The 26854-nt window shown below is 44.2% G+C and overlaps 1 protein-coding gene across 6 annotated transcripts in view; it reads right to left on the reverse strand.

Moving 5' to 3' along the window:
- FYN (FYN proto-oncogene, Src family tyrosine kinase) overlaps positions 1 to 26854 on the reverse strand; it is a 140958-nt gene that overhangs the window by 101339 nt on the left and 12765 nt on the right. For 4 of the 6 annotated variants that reach the window (XM_057489493.1, XM_057489494.1, XM_036902991.2 and 1 more), the window contains exon 2: positions 15254 to 15293. The exons of 1 other annotated variant lie outside the window; for it this stretch is intronic. The gene's annotated coding sequence lies outside the window, so the exon portion shown is untranslated. Of the gene's footprint in view, positions 1 to 12854; positions 12874 to 15253; positions 15294 to 26854 lie in introns of those variants that run through there. One more of the 6 variants, XM_036902988.2, reaches the window with a different exon arrangement.

A 26854-nucleotide genomic window follows, 5' to 3' on the forward strand; every position in this document is an offset into this window, starting at 1 on the left:
TGATGTCTATAAATACATGACATGCCTGTGTGACCATAAATAAGCCCCTTGATTACGTTCACCTGAAGTGGTGTAGTGAAGGGACCGTCTGTTGGTTCTGAAAGTGGGAAGAGCCCTCCTCTCTCTCATACAGTATTACAGTCCCAACAACAGTCTTAAAGAATCCTTTTAAAAGAAGGATAATTACATTAAAATGACTGGGGCACATAAAAGTTCATTTCATATTCCCTTCTGCTCTCTCATGGACTAAATGCCTCATCACATCCCAGAGAAAAGTAGGAATCATAACTTTCTGAGTTTCTTATGCCTGACATTTAACTTGGCCCCATAAACCCTCCAGACCTCACCCTATACCCAAAGCTGGAAGCAGATGTGCTTGGTATCAGATAAATAATGATGCAGCCCTAGGAGTGTGGCTGGCTTCTTGACTAGACATGGACATTACAGTTCATGTCTTGATGATGCTAAACAATTACACAAGTTGAAATAGCCTGTCCCTGAGAAATGAGAAGGGTTACATGAACCAAGTCCACTCCCTGGGGAACTTCCTGAGACTGTGAGTAACCAACCTTCAAGGGTCCCCAGAGATGCACCCATTGACTGGATTTTGTTAAATTTATTCCCAGGTGTTTCATGTTTTTCTGCTACTATTACATGTAGAATTGTTTCTTTAGCTTCATTTTCCACCTATTAAGTGCCAATACATAGAAATACAATTGATTTCTGCATACTGGCCTAGTATCCTGTGACTTCACTAAGCTCACTTACTTTTTATTCCTAGTAGCAGTTTAAAATACATTCCTTAGGGTTTATCTGTATAAACTGTCCTGTCACCTGAGAATAAAGACAACGTCACTTCTTCCCATCTCTCTTTATGCCTTCCTCTTCTCGTCCTCGTTCTCTTCCCTTTCTTAAAGAGCCACGATGGCCTGTTTCCTGGCAAGGGCATTCCTGCCCACCACACTCTGGTCTGCTTCACGTCAGTTCTGGCCCTTGTAGAGCCCTGAAGGCTGGAATAGGGAGCTGTGGCCTTGAGCAGAAAAACCCTGACTCCACCAAGCCGTGTGCAGAAGGCAAGGGGCCTGACTCAGAGCCTCAGACTTTAAGCCATTTATAGTTGATTTCCAATGATTTAATTACTTGTACCTCTCAAGATGCTGAATGTTAAAAAAAGAAATACCCAAAGGAATTACTACACCTCTGGACTTTTGAGCTAGAAAGGCCCTTCAAGACTAAATTGCTCGCCTCACAATGGAAGTCAGGCTCAGTATGTCCAGTGACATGCACGAGGCCACGAGAGGCAGAGAGAGGCTGCCCTCAATAGGCCAGGCATTGAGAGTTCAGAGCCCTGGATCCTAGCCTTGAGTAGGTCAGGAATACACTGTTGCCCCTAACAAACCCTAAGTTTAAGAGTGTAGGGGAAAGCTCAGATACTCCAGAGTCCTGGCTTTCTAAGTAGATGGGATGCCTCGAGCCCATGTGAATACAGGCATCTTTTTTCAAACATCTGTTAAGGGTGTTCCCTAAACCTGGGGCAAGATTACATTTTCCAGTGCCTGGCCAATGGGCAATGGGTAGCTGGCTGTTCCTATTAAAAAATGAATTTTTCTCTCCCCACCCTGAGAAAATGAACCTTAAAGAAGTTAGAAACTAGGATCTCAGAGCTTCTCTGGCCTTGTCTCTACTGGCTGCTGAACGTGATCATCTTGTATTGTCACAAAGCCTTCAAATCTCAGCCTAACATCATTAGGGCTCACATCAGACCCTGGGATCCCAGCGAAATTCCTCTCTTACGCATCATCGGTACCTGTCTCTTAGAAGAATCCAGCCAAGCCAAGTCACTAGCCTGCTGAAAAAGCACCTGACATGTTCCCTCCTTACTAGCCAAAGGATGTTACAAGGATGTCTTCAAATTAGCAGCCATATTCCTGTCAATCAAATATATGTATTCGAGCAGCTGAAATTCTAGGACTGTTAGGAAGTCCAGTTCCTCAAATTTCCCCTTTTGTCACATAAGGCCAAGCAGTCTTACTCATCAATCACTTCTCCAGAATTACTGTCAGTTGTCAGTGCTAAAACAGAAAGGTTTTAAACCAAGAGGTTAAAAGTGTTTGCTGAGGTCACAGTGAGGCCCCAACTAGACAGAACAGAAACCACACAATGAAAGAACATCACTCACGGTTGGGTGTCGGGTACATCCTGGGCAAAGCTTGTTTCTCAAGTGAAGGGAAAGTTGGGAAGGGCAGGAACAGCCATACTAGGTACTTGCACAGGGATCCTTTAGGAATATTATCTCATTTTACTGGCAACAACCCTATGGGGGTAGATGTAACATCTTTAGCTCCCAAGAAGGCCAGTTAAGAGGCTTTCCTACAAACAGCTGGTTAATGGTAGAGTGGTAATTTGAATCCAGACTGATCTCTCTTGTCTAGCCTATTAATTTTATTATAAAAATAATATAACTGCATTAACAAATACTGAGAAGAAAATCCCTATAATCTCATAACTCAAATACAACTCTTAGCATTTTAGTGCAATTTTTGTAGGCTTTTCCCACATGTGAATTTTGCTTTCAAAATTAAGACCATATTCAACAATTTGGTACATCGCTTTTGTCTACTTGACAGGCTAAATATTTGTCCAACTTATTTAACAATTTTTATAATCACTATTTTAACAAATATGTAATATTCCATTGAGCAGATGTATCATAGTTAACAAATGAGACTGTAACCATAGGACACTGAGGTACTTTTAAATTGTTTGGTGAAGCACGAGAGTTATTTCTTGTATACCATGATGCCTTCCCCATACATAACGCCACCATCGAAAGGTTCCAATAAACAGTACCAATCAAGAGATTATGTAAAATGATTAAATTATTTTGAAAATGCCACCATCACTGAGCTCTCTGGCCTGGAATCAAATAAATCTGATGAATGCTCTTAATGAAGGGTGACCCAAAATAACAAGTTAAGGAAGGTGCACTTCTGAGACTCCAGAGGTCACATGCCTTTAATGGGCTGATGTTCTACTTTCAGTCCCACAGGGAAGCCAACAAAAGAACTATCCTCACAGAAATCTACAAAAATTCTTCAAAAAGGAAACACATCCTACCAGCTTTATGTCTCGGAGTGGTGAGAACCACAGGTGAGGCCAACATGCTCGCCCCAGACATATTTTACAATCTATTCCAGAAGCCATACCAGTTTTTCTCAGGTCGAGTGAATGAGCAACTGCACAGCAGCTCTAGGTTCTCATCAAGCAACCCTATGAAGTGAGAGAGACAGCAATGTCAGACCCTGTGTACATTCTAAAATGTACTTCTAAAATACAAAGCATAGCTGTCAGAAAAATCTCCTCTGTCTATAGGAACGGAATATCCAAAATGTGTGTGTGTCTTTCTGTGTGGACATGTGTTGAAAGCTTAGCCAGAATCTATGCCACCAGCATTGTGATGTAGAAACACACACTTAAGTGCCCGGCAGCATCTGTTTCCCAGACAGAGCCCTGAAGAGTACTGCTGACCAGGGACAGCTGAGTGAAAATGCAGAGAACTGGGTATATCATTCCTACTGAGATGGAATCTGCTCCCTAACGACGTGACTACAGTCCACACAAGATATCTTTCACTCTCCCCACTATGGCTGTTTAAAACCTATACCTTTCTCCTCATATCCCCGTACTTTAATCAGATCCTAATGGATTTCATCAGACCCTAATGACAGACATCCTTTTCCTCTTGAATGCTTAGCTAATCTTGCATTTCATTTCATCTTGCCTATGAACTTCTCCTTCTCTTAAAAGCTAATCTGTTTACTCATGGGACTGTCCAATGAAATGTCCAAATATAACCACTTTGGAAGACAATGTGGTATTATCCAGTGAAGTTGAAAATGCATATACTCTACTAAAGTACGTTTTTTTTGTATCCTATATCACCATTTATCTGCCACCAGTGTGGACTGCAAAACTTGCTAAAGCTTTTAAAAAAAGAGAATGCATATACTCTAAGACCCAGAACAACTTCTCTAAGGTACCTATTCTAGAGAAAATGTCTGCAGCAGGGTGCACATACAGGAATATTCATAGCAGCACTACAAAATAGCACAAAATTGGAAATGACCCATCCACAGGAGACTGGATAAATAAACTAGGTATCTTCATACAATTTAAGATCATAGAGCAGTGAAGATAAATGAATTTCATGCATGTCACTTCATGCATCAGGAGGTGCAAATCTTAAATGCTGATTGAAAAAAGCAAATGGTACAAGGATGACATATACAGACCCCAGGAAAACAAAACTTAGGAAAATATAGTTATGCAGAAAAGCCAGGAAATGGCAAACAAAAAATTCAGAACAGTGGCTCCTTTGAGGGAGGAGGGTATGGCGAGGTAGGAACACATGAGGGCCTCCAAAGTACTGGTAATACCTAGTTCTTCCGCTTCAGGATGGGAACAGGGGGCTGTATCTCTCCTTCTCTCTTTCCCTTCACTCCTCTCTCTGTGTATGTATCTGACACTATCTCCTTTGTATTCAAATATATTCCCTTTTGAACATAATAACAGTAATAATTTTCATGTCACCCTGAGCCCTGGACCCGTCTCTGCTCAGCGCCTCCTTGCGGGCACTCCGATGTGCCCTGGAGCCCTCAGCTGGGACCCTTGTCTTAGACAGCTCCATGTGGCTCCCTGTTCCACCTGAACACCATGGCCACTGAAGACCCAGCAAGATGGCCACTGCTCTCTACGTGGACTCACCTGGAGCACTTCTCCAGGCCACCGCTGATGGAAAGGGAAACGGCTGTGACGTCTTGCTCTGCAGGTGGTACCACCCGCACTGGAAGGGGACCTGAAACATCACTAGGACCATCTGCTCAGTGATACCAGGGAGCTGCAGGGGCCGATTCTGTCCTGGATAAATAAGTTGTGGTATCTTCAGGTCTCGCATGCCTGACTCAACACGGGGTCTCCTGCTACTCCCTAGGAACTTGTCAAGTTTGCTCCCTTGCATGAGTGCCACCCGGCCTGACTCCCAACTCACCCTATCCTCATTCCTACGGAATAATCTCAGTTCCATCCACCTCTCAGATACCATGGCATAATTCTTCACCTTTTCTCCCTCTTTTAAGAGTGAGCTTTGAGATTACTTTTCTGTTCTAACCTCAGACTCCCACAGGAGTCCCTGATCTTGGTACCATGGCCTTAATTTAGACAAAATAAAGAATTCTTATTGGGTTTATTCTGTTTCAAGAACATTTATTCTTAATTCTATGTCCTACTAAAAAATGAAAAGTGATAAAGAAATTATTTACAAAGCAGATGAATTTGGCAAACAGGTTTCTTACTTAAATTCTCTCCTCTCCCTGCCCCATTTTGTAGACTACTTAAACACACATAAACTGTGACCACTGTCTTGGAGACCTCAGTGTGGGGGACTTGCTTTTTTTCAGAAATGTTTCAGACCATTTCCATCATGACATTGAAACAGAATACTGCATCACCACTTTCACTTGAATGGGCCTATTTTCATTTTATCACAGAACACCTACTAAAGTGAAGAATCAATATGAAAAACACTTACAAGAAAGGAAGGACAGGTTTATGCAAGAAGTGGTAGGGCACAGTGAAGCGAACCCTGCACTTGCCTGTGAAGAGCAAAAGGCTGTGTCACTGTCAGGGGCCAGGCTCGTGGATGACTTCAACAGGGAATTCTAAATTCAGCAATAAACAGAGAAACTGGAGGACCACAGTTCAGACCTCTGAACTACCACACTGGCAAAGGTGATTCCAAAGGTAACAAGAACTGACTCAGGGACCTGGTTATGGGAAGAGAAAAAGAAAAGCCGAGTACCTTTGGAGAAAAGCATCTGAGTCAGTCACTTCCTCCAATTCGGGTAAGAGAGCTCTCAATGATCACGGGGCCAGGGGACATGGTGATACAAGAGAAAATGCAAAAATCCATCATTCACCATGTCAACTTTGAGTGCATTTGAGCAATGGATGTCTGTGGGTTAAAGTATGAAATGGTGGCTACATAAATTTACAGACAAACAGGCCAATGGCACACACTGATTTGGGCTCTACTCCCCAAAAGAAAATAAAAATAATTTCTACTTTTCCAACAAAAAGCAAGTGCTTTTAATAGCATTCCTTGGTATTCATCCAAAGGAGATGAAACATATGCCCACACAAAAACCTGCATACAGATGTCCATGGCAGCTTTATTCATAACTGCAAAACCTGGAAGCAACCAAGATGTCCTTCAGGAGGTGACGGATACACTGCAGCACATCCAGACGATGGAAGTTATTCAATGCTAAACAGAAACAAGTTAACAAGCTATGAAAAGGTACACAGAAAACTAGTGCATACTGCTAAGGGAAATAAGGTGCTCTGAAAAGGCTAATACTGTACAATTCCATCCATGTGACATTCTAGAAAAGGAAAACTATGGAGACATTAAAAAGATCATTGGCTGTCAGAGGTCAGGGGTGAGAAAATGATGCATAGGCAGAGCACAGAGGATGTTTAGGGCAGTGAAATACTCTGAATGCTGCTACACGGTGGACACGTCACTGTTATCTGTCCAAACCCACAGAACGCACACCACCAAGAGTGACCCTGATGTGAACAATGGGCTCTGGGAGATAACAAGTCCGTGTAGGTTCACCAGGTGGAACAAAGGTTCGGTCTGATGGGGAGGCTGTGTGAGGGCAGGGAGAGGGGTATGTGGAAACTCTCTGTACCTTCCCCTCCATTTTTGCTGTGAACCTAAAACTACCCTAAAAAAATAAAATCTACTTTAAAAAAAACCTTGAAAATGAAAAACAAGTACTTTTACCTGACCTGACACATCTTGCTCTATTGGCTCTGAAATGACTATTTCTGAAGCTTTTGGGTTTTTTTTCTTTCAAAAGACATTATATGGTGTCTTGTTATTGTTATGTTTCTCATCTAGAAAAAACAGAAGCCTAATTATATTTTCTTCTTGGCTACTATAAAAATAGAATGATGAAAACATATTTGATTGGCTAGCAGCCAGTATCTACTAATACCAAGTACAAGAAAATACAGTACACATTATAGTAATTGTCAAAGGTTTTTATTCTACCAGTTCATGGATACATACGTGAAAAGCCCTTAACATTTTGCCAATGAGGCCTCCCTATACCTAAAACTTACTGTGGATTACTGTGACAATTTCTAAACTTCTTGAGTAGGTTTTATATGTTGTTTCAGTTTCAATACCTAAGGGTTGCTCCAATTTGCTCCATTATCAAACTTAACTGTTTCACAATAAGCATCACCTTGATGCAAGGGTCAAGCTCTCTGGCAAAGGAAGAGCAGCTTCCCCTCCTCAGGTAACAGTGTAATAGGTAGAGTGGCAGTTCCCTTGTTCAAACTGCTGTTTCCCACAGTCCAGCCTAGAAGACTACCTTCCAGAATATTCTTCTATAGATAGACAAATATTTGCCCCACACAAAGGTTTTGTTTTCAACTGCTGTAGCACTGAATCTTGATGACAAGTAACAGAAAAAATGTCACGTAAAGGAGCCTTCCCATGGCCCATTCTTCCACCTGAAGTGCTAAGCTATTCAGCATATGTGAAAGCTCTCCAATCCTTTGCAAGCACTGCACTACGAAAACGGAAGGTCACTGGGATATCATTGTGTCCTCCCTTCATCAGCATCTCTCCTCTTGCATCCTGGCCCCCATGCCTCCCCCACTCACCACATGTGCAATTCTCCACTTGACCACCTGCTCCCTACAGCCAACACCACCCTGCTCTTCAGTGGCACGGGACTTATCCAAGCCTCTGAGGCCAATGCACTCCTGCCACATCACACTGCCTCGTGAGTGAAGCTTTCTCTGGGCAGTTGCATGTGGAAGGATTATGCAAATGGTGAACTGCTTTAGCCCTTCTTCTGTTAACGTAAATGATGCACATGGCATCTTCCTTCCTTTCCCTCACTTCACACTCCGACTATATTCAGTAGTGACACATCACACAACTTAACAAACACCCCTACATCTTCTGAGAAGCAGCGCATTCAACCAATGTGGGGGCTGCTCTCCACAGGTCACACACAGCCCCCAGAGGAAGATTCCTGTTTAGTAGAGGTGAACCTTTAAAAATAGATTAGGGCTCCACATCTGAATATGGGGTTCTAATCCCTCCTTAAAAATCACCCACAGGCTAATAACCACAGGTGCTCTACTGAAGTGGGACTCAGAATGGAAACTCACTGCTGTCAGTAAGAACCACCCAGTATTTCTGCCCACAGTGACTAACCCAGCACCCTACCCACTCTCCCCATAGGTGGTACCATCCCCACCTGAGGGCATTTCCCCAGGACTATCAAGGCGTTAGATCAGACAGAGCAGCTGGACGCCAGCAAGGCATGAGAACCAACTCAGAGCACAGCTGGGCAAGACAGGAGCTCGAGGCCATGCGAGCGCTCGCTTGGCGGGCTCAGCGCTGCCTCTTCACGCTCGAGGGCACTCACGTTGCAGAGGAGCAGCACTGACCTTGAAGGGAGGTGCCTGCACAGCAGGACTCTGTGCTGGGTTAATGCTTTCATCAAGATGTGCTTATGGGGAATCAGAATTCACAGCTGAAAGGGGATAGGTGACTAACTGGAAGAAAGAACAAAGATTTTATGAGATATCAACAGGCTGGACTGACTGCCAGAACTGACCAAAAGACAATAGCAACAAAAAAGACACACACACACACACACACACACACACTCTCTCTCCCTCTCTCTCTCTCTCTCTCTCTCTCCTTCAAATTAAGAGATAAAAATCCTGCTTTTAACTGTAAAAAACTTACTGCAGACATACAGGACAGTGTCAGTGTCAGTACGTTCCCTACAACCCCCAATTTATTCAGCTGGGCAACTCACCCCATTCACAAGCTCCGCCAAGTGGCTCCTTCCAGGACAATCAAATTCACTAAAGTAATATATGAAACAAATGGATGCAAGCTTTATGCTTCAGGAAATGAAAAATATGGAAATTCCCAAAGAGAAGGTGTGGGAGGCAGAAAAATGTCCATACCCTCCCCAGGATATTCACTTCCTAATTCCTGCAATTTGCGCATGTTACTTAATATGGCGTGATGCAATAAAGTTAGGGTCTCAAGAGGAGGAGCCTGTCCTGGACCATCTGGTGGACTCTCAAAGCCAGTACAGGTATCCTTATATGAGGAATGTGGGGGGAGACATGACAGACACACACAGGGGAGACAACGACATGAGGCAGGGACAAGACTGCAGTGAGGTGGCCAGAGTCGCAGAAGGCCGGCAGGCACCAGAGCTGGGCGAGGTAAGGGACAGGTCTCTCCTGAGAGACCAGAGGGGGTGCGGTCCTGCTGGTGATGTGACCTCCAAATCTCAGGAAAAATAAACCTGTGTTTGAAGCCTCCAAGTTTGCAGTCATCAGTTCTGGCAGTCACAGCAAATCAACAGATAAAATTTTCTGCTTAAATAAAATTTTGCTGTGGGCCAAAAGTAGGCAGTAGTAACCTTTAAGGGAAAAACTTGAGTTTTTATATATTTTTATAGCGTATTCTACACCAGTCTCAGAACAAGTGCAGCTTGCTTTTAACCACGTGGAGGGGAAGTGACAAAAGCATTTCCGAGCCTTCCTCACACGCATCTCACCAACACCCCGTACCTCACGTGCCTTGCGGCAGGTGGGCAATCTATGTGAGGCAGGCCCCTGTGCGGCAGGCCCGGATACAGCAAAGGGATCAGGCAGCCTCTCCTGGCTGCCGTCTCTCCACAGCATCCAGCTCTCACCCTCCGGAGATGAGGGACACAAAACAATGACACCCTGGCCTGAAGAACCCTCTGCAGGCCTCCCAGACCGCACCCTGCAGAGTGCCACCAGGAAGCCGCCCTCACAGACACTGGAGAGGCCACCTGGAGGGACAGGGTCAGGTTTAAATAGACTGTGCCCCTTTAGGTTTCTCCCTTCTCCTTGATAAAAACATCATTACTATTTTTAAAGTCACAAATGCGGGAAAAAATCCTTTTAGATTCAGCGAAGAGAAACTGAAAGACGCATATAAAATTAGCAGTTCAATTACACCAGGCTGCTGCTGATTCATCCACCTTCTGCTCTGCTGTGCTTCCCAGCGAGCAACCACGAGGAGCAGAAAGGGAAGGCTGCCCCAGGCCTGAGTCCTACTTTTCAATCTTGCCACTTCCCGGATGTAAGCCCTTGGGCAAAGCATTTCACTTTTGTTGAGCTTCATTTTTCTCACACATGTAAAACAGGGCAACTGCGTAAGAGAACGTGTGGTCTAGGGCAGTAGCTGGTCCACAGATGTACATTAGTGTTTGAGGAATGAATAAGGTCAGTGTTCTGCATCCAGGACTAGACAATCCACCCCAAATTTTCAACTCTTTCCTTGAATCACAACACACATTTTGTTACCTATAGCTCTTCCAAATGTCAGCAACAACTGCCTCGGTGTGTGATGTTTAGGAAGAGGGACATTTGATTATCCTGGAAACCTGGACTGGCAAAAGACACTTAGTTTCACAATCCAGAGGCTTAATGTGAAAGAAAATTGGCCAGTTATTATGGGAGATGCACAACTATTTCTGTTCCAGGACTGAATATGTTTGCTGTTCAGTCTAGAGCTGAACCTATGTGAGCTCCTCCCTCCTACTCTACCCTTACCCCTAACCCCTACCCTAACCTGTACTCTAACTTGTGCCCTACTCCTAACCCTAGTCCCTAACCCCCGTCCCCAAAGCCACAGCCTTTTCCAGATCCTTAGTCACCAGAAACACAGGCTGTGGGAAGCTGGCCTTTACCCAGGGATACAGAGGCCGGTCTTGCCAACCATCAGTAGAATGGGTCAATCTGTGTGTGAGGTGGGGGCAGAGGGCATAGAGAATGGAAGCTAACTGGGCATCCTACAGATCCTGGGGCTAAACTTGGCATCCCAAAGGCTCTGGGTCTAGCAGCCCTTAGCATGGTACCATACAAGGCCTAGGGGACAACACCCATCTGCATGCAGAATTGCCCTTTCTTGTCCCCACAACACCTGGCGAACCCCCATCCTCCACTCAGGAAGCAAAGGCTTCTGCAGATGGCAGGAGGTTCTGCTTATGCATCCTTCCCCTTCTCCCAGTCACACTCTCTCCTAACTCCTCTTAGCAATCAGCATACACAGGGAAGGGGTGCGCCCCAACATCACCCCCTGCATTCCCACTGGAGACACAGCCTCATGCCCTCCCAGCAACCAGCATTCTCAAGCCTCTGGACACACCATGTAAGCACTGCTGGCCTTCCGACCCCTAGAAATCCTATTCCTCCCGCTAAGGTTTCGATGAATTGATTTGTCCACTTCTCAACCAGCTGTGTCGGAATCACACACACAGGACTCTGAGGCTTGGTTCCAGATGCAAGCTCGAATTCTGAACCCTTAATTGTTTAGAACCAGGTTTTTTCTCCCACAAGACTGTCAGCCCCGAAGATTCTAAGATTCTTTTCTCACTTCCCTTGGGACTTATTTAAACAAAAGAAACATTGAAAAATGGAGCAACTTCTATGTATAGTCTATATTTACAGACTAACACATTTTAAGGAATTCACTGGAAAAAAAAAAAAGGAAACAACTCTAAAGCTGGACGTAATTTTTCTATTTACTTTTCTTTTTGAATGACAACCCTTTTTGGTGAGGCCTCAAATAGATGGCAGTATTTCTGGCTTGAAGGCAGCTATCTGGACCCTGCAAACAGTTGGAACAAAAACATGGGAGTTCTTGGTGTCACGGCACCTAAAGAAACGACAGGGGCCTCACTCAAGGCAGGAGCCAAAGTATGTTTAATCATGCTGGAGAAAGGCTGGGCGGGATGCCCGAAAATCACACCTCTCACCTCAGCCCCATGGTCAAAGTAGATGTTATTTTAATCAAATCCATTTAAATCATGATTTGAATTACTAAATTGGATGACTCAATTTAATCAGTTCTATTTTTAAGAAGTATACTTTTGTTCTTCTAATACCTGATCACAAATTCTTTAAGATTCAGTTGAGTATGGGTTTCAGTTTTAGAAGATACTTACATATTTAAATCAGTGACTTATGGAAACCATACTTGGAAGCATACCCCTAGATAATTCTAGAAAATTCTGTGCGAAGTTTCAATGTTTCCCTTGTGCACTTACTGCTCTCCCCCTCTTTTGTCTTCAGACTCCTTGCTTTTCCAGATCACTTCATTCTTAAGAATTATCTATTCATTTGCTTGAAACTGCACTTTCAGAGAGAAAGGAATGACTGCCTTGTATCCATACAATGCATGGATTCCACAGATAAAACCAGTGGAGGGAGAAGAGAAACAGCATTTCTGGAGTACACAGTAGGACCACCTACCAAAGTATCATTCACTGGCTCTCATCATCCCTTAATTTGGCCATATGCCATTCATTCATGCCTATAGTCAGCATGTTAAGAGGGCATACTCAGAGCCAGGCACTAGGTTTCGCCCATGTAAGGATTCAGACCCAACAAGGCTTATATTTCAATAACACACACAGGTATGAGACAGTTATTGTACAAATAAATATACAACAATGGCAGCTTTGAGGAAGCACATGGTGGTAGGGCAACGCACCCAGACAGGGAGGCAGAGTGTGGAGGAAGACCTCTCTAGAAAGTAACGTTTCTTTTTTGTTACTCACGAAACTTTTTAAAAGGAAGTCACACAAATATATTGCTCCAATTTCTATCAGTTCTAAGGAAAAGTGGGGTATGGAAAAGAGAAGGTTCTAGACCTGGACAGATATGATTAGCATCCTTGCTATTACTGTGGTGCCTTAGCAACTCACCAGACTATTGCAGTGGTCAAGCGTGACACAGATAAAGCACTCGGTATGTAGTGGACAGCCAGTAGCTGTAGATAATAATTAATAATTACAGAATTTATGCTGATTCATCTTTGAGCTTTGACATGTCAAGATAAAGCTGGTTTTTCATTCATAATTCTGTCTTTACAAAACTGTTCAAATAAAAGAGAAAACTCAAACATCCACTTAAAAATACACTATGATTTCTGTAATTTTTTCTTCACATGGGCTGGCCAGGAGGTGCCACTGACCTTTGCAATGGAGGCTCACCCTACAACAGATGCTCCTCGGCAGCTCCATGAACACAGGCACAGAGCAATGAATGGCTCTATCTTACCAGTATCAGAACAAGACAGAATGGGAGCTTTTGAATTAAAGATTTTAAGAGTGGCCTCCCCCCTCTCAGGTCATTAACCACTCTACTGAGAGGTGCAGGCTGAGGCCCTCAGATGCAGCTCAAATTCGTGCAACCCAGGAAGCATTTCCCACCCCACTTTTGGCTCTTATTCTGAATTCTTTCAGAAGTTACAAATACACAACCCACAAGCAGGGTCACACTGTTCCTTCCTCATAGGACTGTTACTGCTGCCAGAGGGCTGTACCTGGAGGCCCAAGAGAAGGCCTGCCTGCCAGAAGCTCCTCGCCCGTGGGGACTTACTGAGCATTCCTTAGGCTGCTAGCCAACAGCCCTTTGTCTTTTTTGGTATAAAGCCCAAGTCAGAACACACACACAAAAAATATATCATGTTAAAAAATTAGGAATCTACTGGGTCCTAAAGAAGAGACCATTTTATTGATTAGGAAAATGAGGCTTGGATAGGAGAAAAGATTTGCCTAAGGTTTAGAGCAAGAGAACAGCAGAGCCAAAGCAAAAATTTAATTCATTCCACTCAGGGCTTCCCACCCTATTTATTTGGCCCTCTCATCTGCCTGGCACTGGATAGTACTGGGAACACTAGCAGACCCTTTTCTTCATCAACTGGACCTCCCCCTCTCATGGTCGCAGGATTCATCTTGGCCTGAGCTGCACCAGGCCAGGCGAGCCCTGCAGCCTGTGGCAGCAAGCATTTCCTGGACTGCCCGGCCAGGGGTTCTGCCTGTGTGGCACACCACCCCACAGGGGCCCCCAGCCCGCAGGCTCCAGCCTACCATGAGCCTGACCTGGCCCAGAACGGCATGGTGCTGACCCCCTCAGGTAGCGCCACTGCCTATCTATGCCATCCATGGCCAAAACCTAAGCCCATGGAGATTCCAAAACATTCCCCTCTACCTGGTCCTGACTAGAGCCTTTTAAAACTTCCCCAAGTCCCTTGGGTTTAAAGGAGCTGAAAAGGCCTTGCCTGGAAGTGGGGGGCGGGAGGACTGCATGGGTCAAAGGTGAGGGGTTGCTCATAACTGGTCTACTAAGATGTTTCAGATAGCATCCTTCCTCTACTTAACTGTACTGTCTGCACACGCACAGGCTCCAGTTCAGGGAGAGGAATCCCTCTTGCATACAAACTCAAAGTGAGAAATAACCCCAAGTCACTCCCAAATGATGAGGTGGCAGCCCCTGAGTGGCCAGGGAATTGAGAAATGTAACTGAGAACTGGTGAAAAGTTACACCCAAGGAACTGTGATTGGGCAGCAGACCCTGTGGCAGGAAAGGATGCCCCAGCGGTGGGTAAGACCTGTACGTCCAGCCTTTGTGGGAACCCCAGGTGCCTGGGGGTCGAGAGGGAAGTACAAGCAGAGAAGACAGCAGACATTTGCAGAAAAAATGACTATTTGGTTCTTCATACATCCCCTCCATCAAGGAGCTTTTCTGGACAGCCCAGTCCCCAGCCAGCATCCTCTCCACACAGCTCCACCACACTGTGTAATAATTACCTGAGTACTCATCTGTCACATTTATTTTTGTCCCCACAGAGGCACCCCAAGAAACAAATGAAAGAATGACCTGTTATGCAGTGAATGCAACTCAAAGGTACAACTGGAGCAAAGGTAAGCAGCCACCACCTGAGGGTGGAGAAAAACAAAGAGAGACTGAAGAGACCACCCCCAAACAGTCCGAAGATGAGTGCTACGCATCCCTCCCCAGCCCCTGAAGGCTGTCCCATTCAACTTCTGGGGTGGGGAGACATACCACTAAAAGATATGTTCCTGTAATTATCAAAATTGAGTGTACAACCAAGAGAAGGGGGGAAATAGTGGGTTCACCTAAGTGAGCTAAGACTTCCTGTTTCATATACCAGCTGCATCTTCAACTCAGCCCCTCTCTCAGAAATCTGTGGACTCAAGGTCACAATTCCAAGTTCAAAGTGAACAAAGTCCTGGGTCCCAAAGGGAAACCTTTCTAATTTATAAGGCATATACTCTAGGTGTGGAACTTGTCAACTTACTTTTTCCAGGTCTAGATCGGCATCCTGCTTCTTCAAAAGACTGTAGAAGAAAAGAAAAATAGACATCAAAAGAGAACCGAACACTCTTTACTGTAAACCACCCACAAAGAACTATCACAGAATTTCCATTTGCTACAGTCAATTTGCCCACAAATTTTTTCTTGTCCACACAATTGTTGCCAAGTCACAGCTGCACAAAGACCTGCCTGCAAGAGCTGGCCCTGAACCACCAAAGGGAGCAGGTATGAGAGCTTAATTCTCTGTAGCCAGGAGAGGTAAGGATGGAGGTCTGCGGTGTGTATACACACACATCTCCCTTCTTCACAGTGCCTGCAAGTCACCCATAGTTGGGACACATTGAAAAGGACTCTTTCAAGGTCTTATTCAACTCACCTCTTGGCTTAAATCTCTTCTCGGCCCTCCATCCATGTCTGCCCCACTTCTTGTCTGACTGTGGGTGCCTCCCTTTCAAAACAGCCTCCTTGGGATGGCCCCTTTCTTACCAGTGGAGCTCCCTTCTTTGGGAGGCTTGCCAGCTCACCACCTGCACCAACTTGTCTACGGCTCTGCAGCCTCAGGATCACCTCGGAACCTTGTGCCAAGCCCCTGGTAAAGCTGATCTGGAAGGCACCCACACCCAGTCCACATTCATCTGTAAAGTGACAGGGCAGAATGGCAGGTTCCCAGTCTGCTCACGGATTCTGCCTACAACCTGTTCACTTTATAGCACCTCATTTATAATTTGCAATTTTAGCTGTTTGAACAAAGCATCAGCTTTAATAAGGTATCGAAAGAGAATAAAAGTGGTTGAATGGAATTATGTTGACAACAACATATTAGGGCAGAAAGTTAAAGATTTGAAGAATCTGGAAAAAAAAAACAGCAGAAACCATTTTTCCTTTTTCAGTAGAGACTCAGACTTTTTTTTCAGTATGATTCTTAGCATCTTTCTTCCTGGTCCACGGTTTAAAATACCCCCATCGTAAATTACTATCCCTATCAAAACCATCCCCCAACACATATACACAAAAGAGAGTTTTTGCACTGTCTGAAAGTATAATAATTAACAGTAACATCTTTGTTTTGTTTAATCAAAGATGACTCAGAATGAAGGAAAGAAAAAACGGCCATAGGGAAGAGAATTAGAAACTCATATATTGTCATCTGCAGATGGGCATTCAAATCATGAACTGACTACAGACATGCCAGAGAACCAGCAAGGAGGCTGGAGGGAGACGAGCATGTCAGTACAGCCCGCACCTTAGCAACCCACACCACCCAGCTCCACTACAGCCTGCACCTTAGCACTGCATGCCACCCATATCTTTCCTGCTCCTGAGACATGCTGTCCTGTTCCAACCAAGAAGATGCCACCAGACAATACATGCCTCTTCTTCTGTCTGGTCCACTGGGGATCCAGACACTGCTGAGTTGTAAAAAATGGGAATTCCCCCTGTTCAGAAACCGTAACTGGCCTCCTTATAACCAGCAAAGATTAATTCAGTACCATGGGACTTCTAGTCATATGGCACATACATTCAGTCTGACTTCTGTTATTGAACACTTGCAAAAAGGTTAAGACTATACTTCTGACTTTAAGAATGGCATTTTCTATTTGCAAGGTGTGGCATTACCCCTCCCCAAGCAGTGTGGAGCTAATCCTCTGCGCGGCAGGACTATAGGGGCACAGGACGCCCAGCTCAGCAGCTCTGAAAGGATGAGCCTGTACTCCACAGCCCTTGAACAACTGGGCCGAAAGGAAAACTGCAAGCCTGTTGGGAGCTGCTGGTTCCCTACTGCATGAGGAATCTTTCCTTACATGCACATACATGGCATCAGCCCATTTCTTTTCCAGGCTTACTAACCAGATGAAGGTAATTAACTAAGACGGTACATATATGCATCATCCTGCAGCCATAAACCAAAAGGATGCCACAGCTTTAACTTCAAAGACTCAGCAAGCAGGCATGGCTTGAGGTATTTTTAGGCACCAGTTCCATTGTTTCAAAGAGGATGCGGCTGGATGAAAAGGTTGGATGAGAGAGAATTGCCTAAGAGTAAAACTCACATGGCAATGCCATCCAGAAAGAAGAGTGACATTTGTTATTAAAACCAGGTATATCTTTCTTAAATAAAGGCTATGTTTCTGAAAAGTGGAGAATAAATTTTGGTCATCAAATGTTTAAGTAAAATAGAGATACCTTTTATTTAAATGACTCCTACATTAAATTTTTTTGAATTAACCAGTTATTTTCCTACTTTATTCTAAATCTAGATTTTTGGAATATCCAAATTTTAAGTCTCCAAGGTTTAAGGCAAGATAAATCCCTCCCTCCCATGTGTGTACAGATTTAGATAGTTGCCTGTATTCAGTTGTGGACTCGTGGGCTTACACCATGCTTGTTATTCTTCCTGAAGTAATGTGATGTTTTGTTTGAGAAACAGCACTGAAGTGACCCAGATTCCCCAATGGAAAAGCTGATCCATAAATATTGTGAATGTGTGACTGACTGCAGGAATGGACGTGAAGGACAAGGCCCTGACCAGAAAATGAGCTGCTCCCGACCATTAGGTCAGATCAGACCCTCCATCTTTAAGAGAATACACAAAGACTTTTATTTTTAGAGAAAACCCTAAAGATAAAACTGAGAAGACCCCAACTTGGAGCTCTCTTGAAACAGCCATCCCTCCAGTCCCCACCGCTCTCGTATTCCAAATGCCTAGGGACACAGTGTGCACCACAGGCACCTCACAACGAAACAGTGCCGGCAGAGGAAAGAGCAGGTACAGAGGGGAGCCGGCCACATGTTCAGAGAATGGCAAGAGGCATGGGCGTGCTACAGGGCAGAGGGGCTGGTGGGGGGCTGTGGGACGAAGGTGGAAGCTGAGGCAGAGGCTAGACTGTGGAGAGATGGCATATGCTGACTAAGAGGTCAGCCAGTAGAGGCACCCTTCTACCCTTACCAGTGTACTTCCAACTTACCCCTGTCTCTAGAGGGGGCAGAAAAATAGGTCCAACTCCTGGCATACTCCTGGCACTGGGCTACGCATCATCATTCTAATCTCTCCAACCCTTCTGGGCAAGTATAATTTTCCCCTAACTGGCCTTTGGGCCCAGGACGTTCACCTTTTCACTCATTTTCCTTTGGCCCTACTTCCACGCAGAATCGGATTCCTCTCCTCTGTGACCTTACAGCCCTCATGTAGTACCTGTCCCAGCCATCCCTGCTCCAAGGCCAGCTCTCCGGCCAGGACAGCCTGCGCACAACAGGGGCTGTACCATCTCTGCTGATGGGGGTGAAGGGCGAGGAGGGGTGGTGACAGAGGGACTAGTGAAGAACTGACCACAGGAGAAGGAAATGAAACTGTGCTCCAGGAGGCTAAGCCAGCACCCTCTTGCACATATGAGCAGGGATGTGTGCTGGGGAGGGTGGCAGATAAACCCAGGTGTACCCTCAAGTCACTCATGGCATATGAAGATGGCCTTTAAGTTCAGTCCTGTGTCTTTAGCTATAAATAAATGACAGAGATCCAATCTGGAAATTCTGCTGTAATTTTTACTATTACCCAGTGTTTCCTTTTTACTTAAAAAATGTGACTGAGAAACTGAGATTCAGGACTCTGACAAATCCAAGATTCAAATCATGGTTCTGGTTTTTGTTTGATTATTTTAAGGATGACTGAGCGAGAAATGAGGTGCAGTCTTCTCTTGCCACATAATCTTCTCTATTTCCAATTCAATCCTTTTTACTACTTGCAAAAGATTTAAAATATTCATCAACCTGCCAAAAGACATCTGCGCGCTCCTGGACACGTCCCCACATGTCACACGTGAAGGGCTTCTTTCAGCTCCAGCAATCATGGCTCTATTCAATCAACACTGAAGTGGGAATCTCAGAACTGTACGTGGCATGATGTCAGTGGTGACTGAGGATAAAGTGTCCATTTGATAGCAGCCTCATGTCAGGCGTGTCAACGGGGCAGTGTTCTTTGGCTTTTCTTACTTAGGGTCCAAGGCACAAAAAAGACCAGGCAGGGCCAGACTCGGCCACAATCCTAAAGAAAGCAGAGACACATGCAGGGCACACAGGAGCTCCTCAGTGTTCCCTGGCACAGGGCAGGCCTGGCTCCCTGCCTGAGCCCAGGAACAGGCCCACTCTCACAGTGGGCTCGCAGAGGCCTCCACAGCTGCACACACGCAGGGCAGCGTTTGGAACCATCCACGCTCAGGGGTACCACAGTCTCTTGTGTACCGACAGTAGGGACAGGCCTGGAGACAGGACCCAGCTCAGATAAGGCCCTTTGCTGTGGGGCACGCCTCAATGCCCCATTTCCCCCAGGAAAAATGCTTTTTCCTCCAGTTGTTCATTCTGGCCCCAGTCTGGCTTGTTCTATGTCCTACACACATGACCTCCCAACGAGGTTTGAGGTGGCAGCAGCTACAATCTCTGAGCAACTGCCCAACCCCCAGCACACGCCCATGGTGAAGGGCACTGGGCAGCAACGATGAGGTTGGTGACAAGTCAGTGCCACTCCAAGGGCATCTTCAGCATGTGGACAAAGGAAAGGGTCTAGTGAGGGAGAACACAGCAAAGGTGGCTGCAGAAAGCTTTGGAGCTCGGCCACCATTGTATATACTTTGTCCTACTGCACATTCTTACTGCTTTTATACAAACCTGTTTGTCTGCTATCAGAGGCAGTGAAAACCCACAGCTCATTATGATGTTGGACTTTAGCTCCTGGCCAGCTTCTCCACGCACAATGAGCTCTCCACTGCGGTACCTCCCTCTTCCATGTCTCAGCTGGCTGCACGTGCAACCTCGCTCTGACAGAGGCAAACGAGGGGTAGGCACCCCAAGATGCACAATGCAGCCAGCATCACTGAAGAGGTAAGGTGCACAATGCTGGCTCTACCGCCTAATGATGCCTCTCCCCATGGACCTCTGAGTTACTCCCTAAAATGCTGAATTCTGGCCCACTGTCAGGAGGAAGCAGTCGGCTTGAAAACTACTGGTATTTATTTGCTCTGTGAGTGGATGGGGGTGGGAGGTGCAGCAAACATCACGTATTAAACAAACCACAGGGGCTAGGCAGGCAAAATAGTGAATAAAGCAGGTGAGACGGCACTGGGGTGGCAGGGGAGCTTGGCCCCATCCCAGCACAGCTGCAGCACTGTCCTTCAGAGGACAGGCCAGCTTTGCCAGACTTCCCAATTTTTTTCAAGAGAAACTCGGAATCTCATTTTTTGTCAAAATTGCCCAATTTTAAAATGCTGACTTAAATTTTTTTAAGTCCCAACAAAACAGAACCAACGTATAACCCAGCCCATAGGCTGGTTTGCTGCCTTTGTAAGACCAAGACCTAGCTCCGGTTTCTCTTTCTACTGAACAGGAAACTGGCTGCAGTCTGCCCACCACTCCAGCTTCATTTAAGAGCACAGAAGGGGTTTTTATTAGCATGTAACAAAATAATCCAAGCACATTCAGATGCACAAAGCAGGGTACCAGTGACCCCTTGGGTTTATACAAGCACTCCTACACAGGGCTTCATGTTTTATTGGATTATTTGAAATGTATACTTATCCACGTTGGCTTCTAAATAAACAAAAGAGGCAATCGTAATAGCCTAAAGGACAGGGTGTGACCAAATGGACCCGACAGTAGGTGAAGCCCTGGCTGGAACGCCTCTGACTTTTTAACGATGCTGCGTGGACACAGGTAGTATAGACAGCCCTCTCAGAAGTGCTTCAGTAATGGCAGGGAAGAAGTGAAGTGGCTGCCACAGGGGAAGGTGAGGTGGACAGAGCGTATTTTTTAAATGGATAAAAATTACAAATGTTTGTATGTTAATGGAACAAGCATCATGTTAAAGCAAACAAAAAAATCCAACTACCAACTAACTAAAGGTGTGTCAGCAAAATACTAGACAGTGTTGGGTGCAATAAAAATTTTATTAGTAAGAGGAAGCCAAGATCTAGTTACACAGGTTTTCCTAAACAGGAAGATAGAAAAAAAAAAAGAGAGAGAGAGAAAGTCTTTACTACAGCACACATTGCCCCACATTTTACACTGTGCCATTTCTGTATTTGTCCTTTCCAGCCTACTTCTAGCAGAGTCTCTCTTTGTTAAAACACATCAGTTGCTATGGAAACGATGTCATAGTGTATAAAACCACTTATTGTCCTTGGAAAGGCATTCATGACAAAACTGAACAGTAGCATGTTGTAAAAAGAGATCCAATAGGAAGTGGTTGTCTAATAACACACAAGACCTCAAAATCGCGACTTCAAAGTATTCCTCTACCACTTACATCATGTGTCCTAGTTTCCCCCAAACCAACTGGAGAATTACCTTTCCTCATGTACCCCAAGTACACCTAACAAAAATCTCTGACCTAATGCTGGCTGAACAACAGACCCCCTGTAATTCACACTCACTTGCCAGGTGGGCAGAGGCTGGGAAACCAGAATCAGAATGTTTTGCAGGCATTTTAACAGCTCTGCTAATGGGGAGGATTCAGTCCTGCCATACATTCTGCTGTCCAACATTTTACTAGAGATTGAATATTCAACATCTAGAGATATGGCCTTGCCATTCCTTGTTGCTATGGATCAGCAAGACGTTGTTTTTTCATCAACTCAAAGCACACTCATTCCCCTTTGAGAAAATGTACTGAGCAGCTCTCATGGGCCATGCTGGCAAAGACACAGGCAAGGTACATGTCCCCCGGAAGCTTAAAATCTAGTGGGGCCAGTTGTGCAAGGGTGGGAGCATGAAAGGCCTGGTGGCCCATGGTGGAGAGCTGGACTCATTCCAACCGCAACAGGAAGCATGGAGGGTGTTATGTGTTCTCACAGAGGTGTTTGAACACTCACTCCGCTGCTGTGGGAAGTGGAATTGGAAGTCAACAGCAGAGGGCAGAGCAGCAATGTTATCAGAAGAGTCCAAAGAGAGCAGCGCAAAGCAGATGGAGAAATGTGATCTCTAATCAGGGTGACCTTACCCTCGACTTATCTGTCAAAGTGTGAGATTACACCTATGTCTTAGCAGGCTGTCGGATTAGGCATTTGTCCAGATGTTTCATTTTTTAAACCAAGTATTATATATATATTATTAATTGTTATTTTAAGCAACAAGAATGAGTTTGGCAACCTCCACCTTGCACTTCCAGCTTCTGCCATAGCCTGGCCTACCAGGTAAGATAACTGCACAGTGAAGAGAATTTTCACTTTATCATGTGATTAAATCCAAAAGGTGATCAATGACAATCTCTCTCTTTTCCTGTCCTTTTCCAACCTTGGCAAAGACACATTCCTTCCAAGGAAAAGATGCAGGATGCACCAATGAAGAGCCCCTGAACATGCCTGACCCAGTAGCAAACTCCTCCCAGCCTCCACTGGCAGGTCCCCACCAAGAAACTGTGTGCTCCAACCACTGTGCTCCAACCACTGTGCTGTGACCCATGCCTGAGATGCACAGGATGCCACATCAACACATCAAAGGGAAAGGGAAATGACAGGTTAGGTGCACATGAGCTATTTGCAGGAAACAGACCTCAAGAATGGTGTGGATGCCCTCATTACAGTGTTGTCATTATTGATGGTCATTCTACTTTACTCTGTAATATTCCTTTCAGCAGCAATGAGCTAAAAAAGAAAATATTCAAACCTAAAAAATGTAGTACTGAATTTTTCAAGAAAGCTTGATGATATATGTTAACTTGCATAAAACGTTTATTGATATTTATTGTCTACCATGGGAGCTGTAGGTCTATCATTCCCTACACAAACCACATGTCACAAATCTGCTAGAGCAGCATCAGCAACTACTTTAAATGTTAATAGTCATTGTAGTAGGACTGTGCTTGAAGACAACTGAATACACACAGCTACAGAAGATTCACTAACCACTCCAGGAAGCATGACTTTTCACGCTCCTCTAAGTTGACTCTGCTCATTTTTTAGTTCAGATTTTTTTATGCATATATGAAAAGTGATATATTAAGTGAGTTTTGGTGTGTTGGCTTCATTAGCAGAATAAAAAACTTCACAGTGAAATGATTCCAGTTGTATGTTAGTAATAGGTATTTTAAATTAAAATAAATTAATTCCAATAATGGTTTGATTTTTTTTTCCAGCTCTTTTCTGGGATCAAAATAAAGCTTGCAGAAGTTCATTCTGTCACAGGTGAAACGTCTCATGTTATTGTGAGTGCTAATGTAGATTGTAAAAAGTTTTAACAAAAGGGATGACATTTTTTGTTTTTTTTCAGTGTAATACAAGTACGAATTTTGTGAAGCTAAAAACAATTGTCCTTACTAAATCAAGAAACCTATGGAGCAGAAAGTTACTTGAATTTGGGTATAACTTATGCATAGTCCCTAACTGCATACAAGTAACTGGCTACACCTTACCAAACGTAAAAGAAACTATTGATGTAGAAACTGACAAACAGAAAAACTGAACAACAAAATTTTTGTGACAAAGCATTTTGTTGATGCAAACTTCAGCATGGCAGTGTAGTGCTTGTATTTTGCCACCTGTCATCATCAACTAGGTTTTAGAAATGTTTCAGAAACAACTCTCTAAATCAACCTAGGTGTGCCATAATGGTATGAGAGTGAGTCCTAAAAAGTCTGGGTTCATTCTGTTCCAAGACAACAGGAAATCTTTGATTAAGGCAGTGATCAAAACACTTCAGCTTGTAAAGCCTTTAGCCAATTGCAGTTATTGAAACAAGACTTGCCAACAGGGAGATACTGAAATTTATCCCAACAAAAGCAAAGAAGGAACCAGACACATTAAGTTATGAGAACTCAAACTGTATACAGTATTTAATTCTGAAATTTTGTAGTATCATGATGTTTTGTAGTATCTGGACTTGTCTTAGAGCACCCATTTGATATGCTCCTGGTTTTAACTGGTTACATTTATATTTTCAATCAGACTTGAGTGAAATTATGAAGATCTATGATTGTATAATCTAACTGTAATAAAACATTCAAAAGAACCATAGGGGAACTTATTTTCATTCGTTTTTGCCTTATAAAAATATTCACTGAAGAATCCTGATGGGGGTAAAAGACCTGTGAAAATATTTGGGCTAAAATATTTACACACTGCAATAGGAGAAAAAATTAGTCTGAGAAAAGCCACCATTTAGCCATGTACATCTGTAGAAAACTATTTTCTCAGTTAAAAATATTATGAGGCCAACTGAAGATATTAACAATTTCAAATGTTAACTATAAAATATAACTTCAAAAGAAGTGCAGGCAAACTGAGAAAATTAAAAACAACTCAATCTTCATAAAAAATAGCAGTGGCAGGGTATTAAAGACATATGGCTAAAAAACTAAGGTGAGTGAATATGTACCAAGAATAACTACTGTCGTAGATTCTTTTTAATGTTTAGTTAGTATAAAAAGATTTTTTTTCTCTACTGCATACAGACATGTTTTTAATTTTTAGATGTTTTGTTTTTGAGAAGATTTTGAATCGAATTATTTCAGATCCAAAATATAAAAATGCTGTCAATGAATAAATCAACATTTTAAGAAATTCTATAATTTTGATGATTTCAGTGACTCCTTTCAATAAATGTTATGGTTTCCCATCCTTAGCTCTCTTGGCTCCCACTGACAGATGAGGGAAAAGATGAAATGTATTTTTATGGCAAGATGTGTTCTAAGGGTCACAGTAATTTTCTAGCAGGAAAATACATATCCCAATAGACCACTTCCCACCTCATCCCACCAGGCCAAACATGTGCTTTTTAAGGCAAGACTAAAGATTTCTCTTCCAAAATTACTAGGCATTTCAAGAAACAGCAGATTTTAAAGCATCTTAAATGCTGCGTCTTAGGTGAATGTCAGAGAGATGAAATGCAATTACAAAAAGCTAACTGGTTTGTCACCCCCCTCATATTTTGAGTGTTTTGGGTAACTGCTTATGAATTACACTTGGAGATGAATCCCTTCATAAACTCGTACTTCATTTAGTATGTGAGTATGGAATAAAAATGAAGAGGTCTCCCATTATAGTCAGTCAAAGACCATAACTTCTAGTATTCACCCTGATATATTATTTAAGTAAGGAGGAAAAGGAGCACATCCTGTAAAAATTCTCTTCTCATCTTCAGCATCACAGTAAGTTCATTAAAGAGAGGCCTGAGATGCAAATCTCTCCGCTGACCAGAGGGCTCCTCGGGGCAACTGAGGTCCTTCCTCCCAAGGCAGCCAGGGCTGCCACTAGGCAAACATGGGAAGCCCCAGTCCCCAGTGCACTCAGGGTATCTGGCAGACAGCCCTGCAACTTGAGAGAACAGCTCTTCCCACCTTTTGCCCAGAATGGACCTAGTAGAGGTACGCCAAGCCATGACTTACTAAAAGGAAAAGCGTACTACATAAGAATACCGGTTGGTGAATGTGCCCCCCTGCCATCAACTGCATCGAGTTAAAAAATACAGCTCAAAAGCAGGGAGGCAGGTATGAAATCTACTTGGTACTCAGCTGTCTACAAAAGGTGTTACTTCATTTCTCCATAGTTGAATTCAACTTGACAACGGCATTATATGGTAGAAAAAACAATCCTGCTACTTCAAGATAACTTACTGTCTTCAGATTTTAAATCTTAGTGCTTCAGGGCAGCTGGCCACATGAAACTAATCTAAAACTGCCTCTCAAGGCTGTTCCTTTCCCTTTCCTTCCTTCCCACAAGGGAAGTGACAGGAGAGGACCTGGTGCAGGCCTTCCCTCCAGGCCCCTGTGGGCCTCCCTATGACGTCTCCTCCCTCCATGGGCACCGGCCTGCTTCTGCTCCAGTGGTCGGTGGAGACTGGCAGCCACAAACTCAGCCAGTCTCCAGCTCTGAGACTGGCAGAGCTCATTCTGTGTTGGCCTCATTTGGACCCTGGGCTTCTCCCGTCAGCTCCCTCAGCATCTCCACATCCACCCAAGGGAGCATGTAGGACCAGCCGGATCTCTCCTATGCCAACTTTGCAGAATTGGGAGGGACACCATTTCAGGCCTTGTTTCTGCCAAAACAGGCCCCACTTCAGGGCACATGACAAGGTGCCTTCCTTCAAAGGTCCAGGGCTTAGGAGGCAGGACACTAAAGCTCTCTGCAAGCAGATTTTCCTCCACCTGGAGTGGGGACCTTAGCGACCCATTCATCTCTTATCTCTAGTCTCCTCCACGTTCCATCCCAGGAAGGGATCCCCTCCTTCCTGCAGCCCCCTTTCCCACATGCCTTACTGTGCAATACATGCCAGTCCTTCTAAGACCTGGCTCCTTGGAATCCACAACTCATTTTTCTTCTAACAAAGCCTGTCTCATTTAAATGAAGGCCTGGACTAACTCTGGTTTCTGAAACATGCTTCATGGGCCTGTTTTGGAAGTCAAAAGCTGAACAATGTCTTCCTTGTCCTAGACCATATTCTGTCCTCCCCCTGAAGTAATGGAATCTGTAGCCTCAATGGGACAGAATCCCTGGGCAACAAGGATCAGGAGGAAAATAAATCGAATTCAAGTTTAAAACAGTATCTCCACTAACCCACTAGTCATAATGCAAAAGTTTCAGAGGCTCAGAAAACTCACCCAGGG

This window comes from Manis pentadactyla, chromosome 12, assembly GCF_030020395.1.
Source record: "Manis pentadactyla isolate mManPen7 chromosome 12, mManPen7.hap1, whole genome shotgun sequence".
NCBI lineage: Eukaryota > Metazoa > Chordata > Mammalia > Pholidota > Manidae > Manis > Manis pentadactyla.